This window comes from Sciurus carolinensis, chromosome 11 (genome assembly GCF_902686445.1).
Source record: "Sciurus carolinensis chromosome 11, mSciCar1.2, whole genome shotgun sequence".
Lineage (NCBI taxonomy): Eukaryota > Metazoa > Chordata > Mammalia > Rodentia > Sciuridae > Sciurus > Sciurus carolinensis.
This window is the reverse complement of record NC_062223.1, coordinates 91324356-91332838: the sequence shown is the minus strand read 5'-3', so window position 1 is coordinate 91332838 and position 8483 is coordinate 91324356.

The window sequence follows — 8483 nt, the reverse complement described above, 5'->3', positions numbered from 1 at the left end:
TCAGATTTCTTTGTGGACTTTCGAAAAGAGAATTTAGTGCTCTCACTGTTTACAGGGATGAAAAAGTTATTTTCATGTCCAAGTAATAGTAGTAAGTCAAAAATATCAGCTAGTATTGACTAAGTGTAATGTATAAAGCTGCTCCCCTGCCCATCAGGTGCAGTCATTTTTCCCGCCTCCCAACCACTTGTCAATCTGTGAACATCCTAGCTAGCTATTGGTTCATCAGTCAGCTTACAAGTATCCTTCTCCGATATTGGTCCCCTGTTAGCCCAGCGGAATTCAACTGTTTACTATAGCTTCCCGCCATCTTTTCCCATTCTTCTGTTTGTCCTCCTCACTTTTCTCTATCCTCCTGGCATTCACACTCCCTCTAGCGTGTGCCCTTTCTCTTTCCTTTCTCTTTTCCTCTCATTTTCTCTCTTACCCTGCAGGGAGACACTCTGTTTGCTTAATAAACTCCCTTATGTGATTTTTCATGTGCTGCGTGGTTCCATGGGATTTCTCTTACACTAAGCACTGCCAAGAACTGCTTTTCCCTTATCCTTTAAATACATCAACTTTGGAATACTGCCTGTGTCAAGAACTGTTACAAATTAGATCCCCAGGGGAGAATAAGGGGCCTTGCCTCAGTGATGCATAACATGTAAGAAAGGAAAGCACATCTCTCAAGTAAAACTTGTTTTAACCCACTCAAAATTGCATCACACATCGGAATGTAGAGGTTTTCTGCATTTTATATGAATCTTTTTTAAAAGCTCACTAGGATCTACTTGTTACACTTCAGTTTTTCTTTCCTTCTCTTTTTTTTTTTTTTTCTTTTTTTAAAATCTTTTTAAAAATTTCTTAAAAATTTTGAATCAGGGCCTGGCTAAGTTGCCCAGGCTGGCCTCATACTTGAGATCCTTCTGCCTCAGCTTCCCCAGTCACCTGGCTTATGACTGTGCACCATTGTGCCCCAGCTGGTTTATACTTTTAACAAACTCAAAAGTAATTGTGTATATGTGTATTTTCCCCATAGGTTGGTTTGTTTAGCCTCTCAAAGAAACAACCAGTGCAACACACCATCATCAAAGTATATAAAGGAAACTGTTACCAGAAATGAAAGCTGAAAACATTAAATCATTTCTTTGGTAGGTTTCTTTTGCATTTTTATCCTAAAAATAGGGTTTAAACCATTATATACTCAAAAGTGTATTAAAACTGGTTATATTCAGTTGAACAGTCTTTGTGTGAAATTATGCATTGTTCATTATGTTCATTAATTTGTGGTTGTTTAAAATGTCTTTTAAAACCATTCTTGGTGTGAAATCCATAACCTGTTAAGAAGTAGGTCTTTCTTCCCTAATTTCATTCTCCAGAAAAGTATGTTGGCTTATTGGGGTCTCTTTCAACTTCATGCAGCTCTGGGTGGCAAGTGAATGCTATCCTTTGTTCTTCACCATGGATGTAATCAGTAACCTGGATTTAATCAGCAATTTTATTTATTTATTTTTTACACAGCATATTCAGTTAGGTTGTTGTTCACTCAGTGATTTAGTGGAAAGGAGATAAACGTTTCCAGTTCTGTCTGCCACAGGCTAAACCTTGATCCCATCTTGCTTATATAATTTTGTTGGTCAAAATTAGGGCAAGATGAAAATGATCTGCGCCAATCTTCCATCTTCTAAGCATGAAAAAGAGTGATATTCAGTGATATTTGTGAACTTCTTAAAATCAATTAGCATAACATTTATTTCCATGTTCAGGTTGTTTCAAAGGCGTGCTATTTTTAGAATCAGCTTTACTGAAAAATGTTTGCATCATATAAACTTTATTCCTATAAAATTTACAACTGGAGAATAGTTACAGATGTATGTGATACTCAACAAAACAACACCTAAGTGATACAAAATATTGCTAGCAAACCCTCTGCAGTTTACTTCTCCCTTCACATTGGTCCTAGACAATCACTGATCAGTTTTACATCACTATAGATTTACTTGCATATTCTTGCACATTTTTACACATATGTGGTGTGCATATAATGTACTGTGTTTTTTCTGGCTGCTTTCACTCAGAATAATGATTTTAAGATTCACCCCAATTGTTACATGTCAGTAGTTCATTTTTGGTATCACTGAGTAGAATTCCATTGTACAAATATATTATAATGCATACATTTGGATTGCTTCTAGTTCTTTATTATTGTAAAGGAAGCTTGTATAGACATGTGTTTACAAGTCTTTGTGTGCTTTTTATCTTTATTTCTATTGGAATGATTGGGTTGGAAGATAAACACATATTTTGCTTTTCTCTCTGTGTGTGTGTGTGTGTGTGTGTGTGTGTGTGTGTGTTGCTGGGGATCAAACCAAGGGCCTTGCACATGCTAGGCAAGTGCTTTACCACTGGGCTTTACATGCAGCCTTGTACAGTTTTTAAGAAAAGGTTAAAGAGATTTCAAAAGTGGTCGTAGCAGTTCATATTTCTACCTATTAGTTTAAGTATTCTAGTTGCTTCACATCCTAGGCAATGCTTAGTATTGTCAGTTGTTTCAGTAGTGGTTATTGAGTAGTGATATCTTATTGTGGTTTTAATTTGCATCTCCTCATGAAAAGTGATATGAAACATCTTCTCATGTTCTTATTAGACATTAGTGTATCTTCTTCTATAAAGTTTCTGTCCATATATTTTCCCATACATATTCTGGAGTTAAGTCCTTTGTCAGATATGTGTATTACAAATATTTTCTCCTGCAGTTGGCCTTTTGGTTTTCATAGTGAAGTGTCAGAAGATCAGACATTTTTTAGTCTTAATGAAGTCCATTTAATCAAATATTTTTGTTTGATGTTTCCTATTTTTTTTTGTCTTATCTATGTTTGCCTATGAGACTATTGTCTTCATGTTTTCTTCTGGAAGTTTTATAATTTTAGTTTGCACATTTGAGGTCAATGATCCACTTCAATTTAATTTTTAACTATGGCATGATCTCAGGATTGAAGATAATCTTAAATACAAATATTCAATTATTCCTGCAAAATTTCTTGAAAAATTTTTTCTTTCTGTCTTAAGAAGGTTTTGTTTATTATTTATTAAGACATTTTTCTCCATATTCTTCTATTCTCTTCTTCTGAGAGTTCGGTTGACTCCTAGAGATCAATATGCAGAGTGAAGTGCATACTCTATGATCTGTTTCTTCTTTGTCCATGCTGTGTTTTAATGGGATCACTCGATTCTATTTGTTCCCATGCATAAATTAGAGTTAGCTATAATGAGGAATGAAAACATCTACGCTGTTCTTAGAAAATTTGAGCTGATTTATGACCAAGGCACATCAAATATCAAGAAACTAATTCAAAATTTTTGTTTTACATACTTTTTGGAGTTACAGAAGAATCAGTGGGCAATGGGATGACTTTCACTTGAAGTTCACATTGCTCATTCAGTGCTATAAAATGCATAATGTCTTATAAAATGAGACAACATACTTATGTTTAAATTTATATAACTTAAAAAAAATCAGGTAAGATGTTAACATTGTAGATACCTGCAGCATGTCATGAAGTATCCAAAAGAAAACTCCTAGAAAATTATATGAGTTATCAGAAGTAAACCTTGGTGCTGGCACTTACCTTGAAAATTTATATTATGTTATTAGTACTTTGATTTAATTTATAATGTATATTTAATATGGTATAGTAACATAATATATCATATTATATTGCCTTATGTTACCTTGTATATATTACCATATATATGGTGATAAATAATATACTAAGAGTTTTCATGATGATTAAGTACATTCACTGGGAATGACTTTTCTTTCCTTTGCATAAAACTGAATACAGAAATGCATACCAAGAAGGGTGGCAAGAATAGGAAAAGAAAAAAATATAGTGCATTAGTAGTCCACAACTTTTTAAAATTTAAAAAATTTTTTTTTGCCAGTACCAGAATGTAAGCCAGGGCCTTCTGTGTGCTAGGCAAGCACTCCACCACTGACCTACATCCCCAACCCAGGAACCCAAGACTTTAATGAAGCAAAAGGATTGGCCACAGTTTTACAAATAAGAGCACCTATTTGGTATGAACATCAAAACAGCTATTCATTTGAAGCAAAGAAAAAGTATGAGAAAGAAACAATGGAAAGTAAGAAGGGCTCCTAGTTGACCTTCTAACTCCAAGATTAGTGGGGGCATGGAAATGAAATAGCTTGCAGGTTAAGCAAAGTCCTCGGAGGATACCTGTTAAGGCCAGTAGTAATGCAACATTCCATGAAGGGGCAGAGGATATTGGGGAATTATTGATCATAGGTTTAAGGAGTGCATACACACAGAAAAGTAGTTTAGCAGGGAAAGGATGGGTTCAAGTCTGGGTTAAAAGGATTAGTAATGGGCATACTTCAGACAGAGCACTAGTTTCCAGAATATATAAAGAACTCAAAAAACTCTACACCAAGAATACAAATAACCCAATCAACAAATGGGCTAAGGATATGAACAGACACTTCATAGAAGAAGATCTACAAGAAATCAACAGATATATGAAAAAATGTTCACCATCTATAGTAATAAGAGAAAAGCAAATCAAAACTATCCTAAGATTCCATCTCACCCCAATTAGAATGGCAGTCATCAAGAACACAAGCAACAACAGGTGTTGGCGAGGATGTGGGGAAAAAGAAACACTCATACATTGCTGGTGGGGCTGCAAATTAGTGCAGCCACTCTGGAAAGCAGTGTGGAGATTCCTTAGAAAACTTGGAATGGAACCACCATTTGACCCAGCTATCCCACTCCTCGGCCTATACCCAAAGGTCTTAAAATCAGCATACTACAGAGATATAGTCACATCAATGTTCATAGCCGCTCAATTAGCAATAGCCAGATTGTGGAACCAACCTAGATGTCCTTCAATGGATGAATGGATAAAGAAACTGTGGTATATATATATATATATATATATATATATATATATATATATTGGAATATTACTCAGCTATAAAGAATAATAAAATTATGGCATTTGCAGGAAAATGGATGAAATTGGAGAATATCATGCTAAGTGAGATAAGCCAATCTCAAAAAACCAAAGGACGAATGATCTCGTTGATAAGCAGATGATGACACATAATGGGGGGTGGGAGGGGTTAATGTTAGGGTTCCGGTTAGGGTTAGGGAGGGGGGCAAGAATGGAGGAAGGAAGGACTGTATAGAGGGAAAAGAAGGGTGGGAGGGGTGGGGGGGAAGGGAAAAATAACAGAATGAATCAAACAACATTACCCTATGCAAATTTATGATTACACAAATGGTATGCCTTTACTCCATGTACAAACAGAGAAGCAACATGTATCCCATTTGTTTACAATAAAAAAAATACCTAAATAAGACTGTGGATGAATCTTAGTGATTAGGAGCTCCTAGGTTCAAACCCTGGCACCAAAAATAAAAGCAAAAATAATACAATTCAGTTTGGTCTCTGATTGGATTGCTGAGAGCATAGTACAAAAAAACAAAACAAAAATAACAGGGGTAGTAACCCTGTGAGATGTGGATCTGATCTAAAGGATGAATGATAGATGAGATAAAAAATGGGTATGTCAATGATAGTAGCAATGCAAACATACATTTCTGTAGTCATTCTGTATTTCAATATTATATTCTTGACCATGGTTATCTTGAAATAATCTCATATATATACTAGAATAAAATGATTAGAGAAACAAAGAAGAATGATTAATATCTCTTATGAAAAAATAAATGCTAAAGTCTAATATACAAAGATCTATTATTTGCATATAGCATTGCAATTTTTCATGTTCACTTTAAATTATCAGGACTGGGGATATAGCTCAGTTGGTAGAGTGCTTGCTACACATGCACAAGGTCCTTGGTTCAATCCCCAGCACCACAAAAAAAAAAAAAAAAATCACTTTAAATTATCTTTTGATTAAATTTTTTTTTCATTTGTTCTATTTAGTTGCATGTGATAGTAGAATTCATTAATATATTTTGATAAATCATACATAAATGTACTGTAATTTCTCATTTTTCTGATAGTACGTATTGTAGGATCACATTGGTCTTGCAGTCATACATGTACATGAGGTAATAATGTCTGTTTCACTGTACTCTCCTTCCTATCCCTATGCCCCTTGCCCTTCCTTCACTCCCATCTACCTAATATAACTCTATTCCTTTCTAGCATCCCCCCTTATTGTAAATAAGCATCCACATATCAGAGAAAATATTCAACTGTTGTTTTATGGTTTGACTTATTTCATTTAGCATGATATTCTTCAACTCCATTCAATTACCAGCAAAGTGCCATAATTTCATTCATCTTTAAAGTGGAATAATATTTCATTGTATATATGTACATATATATATCACATTTTCTTTATCTGCTCATCCGTTGAAGGGCACCTAGTTTGTATCCATATTTTAGCTATTGTGAGTTGAACTTCTATAAACATTGATGTGGCTGCATCACTGTAGTATGCTGATTTTAAGTTTTTTGAGTTTAAACTGAGAACTGGGATAACTGGGTCAAATGGTGGTTCCATTTCAAGTTTTCTAAGGAATCTCTAAACTGCTTTCCATAATGGTTGCACCATTTTGCATTACAACCAGCAATGTATGAGTGTACCTTTTCCCCCATATCCTTGCCAACATTTACTGTTTCTTGAATTCTTGATAATTGCCATTCTGATTGGAGTGAGATGAATTCTTACAGTAGTTTTGATTTGCATTTCTCTAATTGCTAGAGATGTTGAAATCTTTTTCACATATTTTCTTATTTGATAATCCTCCTCCTCCTAGTTCCCCTCCCTTCTACCCTCTTAGGCTCTGTTAACCATGATTCTACTTTCTACCTGTGGGAGGTTGGCTTTTCTAGATGCCACAAGTGAATGCAACGTATGGTATTTCTATTCCTGTGTCTGGTTTATTTCATCGTGTCTTCCAGGCTCATCCATGTTGCTTCAAATAACAGAATTTTACTCTTTTTAGGGTGCAATAATATCCCACTGTGTCTACATACCACTTTTTATTTTTCTGATAAACTATTAATTGATACCTAATTTGATTCCCTTTCTTTGACTATTGTGAAGAGTCCTGAATAAATATGGGAGTGCAGGTAAGTCTTTTAACAGCTTTATTTTCTTTACTTGGAAATTAGAAGAGTGGCATTTTGAGACATTTTGCAAATCCCTTTAATGTCTGACTAAAAAGGCATCTGGATTCATACCTTTGCTTTTCCAACTCCATCTTTTGTGATATTACATGTTACATAATCCTGGAAAACATTCTTGTCCACTCATTAGACAATAAAAGTAGAAATAAATAAAAAACAAATCATTTCTATATATTATAAAATAATTTTTCAACAAAAGTCATTATGAACCTCCAAGTTCTAAGAATGATACTTTGAGGACACTTGTAAGGCTGGGCATAATAGCAATGCCTATAATATCAGCAATTCAGGAGGCTGAGGTAAGAGAATCCACAAGTTCAAAGCCAGCAGCAACTTAATGAGAATCTCTCTCATAATAATAAATAAAAAGGGCTGTAGATATAGTTCAACAGAAAGGAGCCCCTGGGTTCAATTCCCAATACCATAAAGAGAAAGAGTATCCTTGTAGTAAGGGTCCAATCCCTGATCACCTTCTAGTTTACTAGTGTGGTAGTTTACTAGTTGGGATATGAAATAGAATAGTCCAAAGGTGGGACTGCCTAGCCCCCTGGACACAGGACTTGTATCTGGTTCCTTGGTCTCCTAGGCCCTGAAAATCAAGGATGCTGCACAGTACCCATTCAGCCTTCCCAAGATGCTGCAGCTGTATGGGTAAAATGGGCTGCTTTTTCATCACTTTCTTTTCTCTATTAAAGGCAACAAGAAGCTATAGCAGCATGTCTACAGCCTGCACCTCCATCTTAGTGCTTTCTCATTTGATATATATATAACATATATGTGTGTGTGTGTAAACACACATATGTACATATGCATATGCATATGAATGTATATATGAATATATTTTTAAAAAGTTTTTCCTTGCACATACAATCTAAAAGTACCATGTTTAATGAATATTTGGCTAAATCAAAGATTTTAAACTATGGTCCAGGAATCAGCACCAGCAGTAGCATCCTATAATTAGAAATTTAAACTCTTTGTTTCCATCCCAGATCTACTGAATAAAGATTCCCTGTGGTCAAAGTCCAGAAGTCTGTATTCTACCAAGCTTTGAAGATGATTCTGATGCACCTACTAGTAAGTCATCAACCTTGAGGTTCACTTGAGATTTATTCTGTCTCAGATATCAAAGGATCCTTTAGCCCCCTGCTGCCTTCTCACCTTCCTGGATCTGGATGCTTTGGTCTGACAGAATATCAGCTCTGGTGGAGGGGACAGACAGGATCAGGCAGCAGAGGTTTCTCAAGGAGAAGTACCAACTGGAAGGTGAGAAAAGTGAGCTCTCTTCACCAGATTTCCTGGCTTATGAT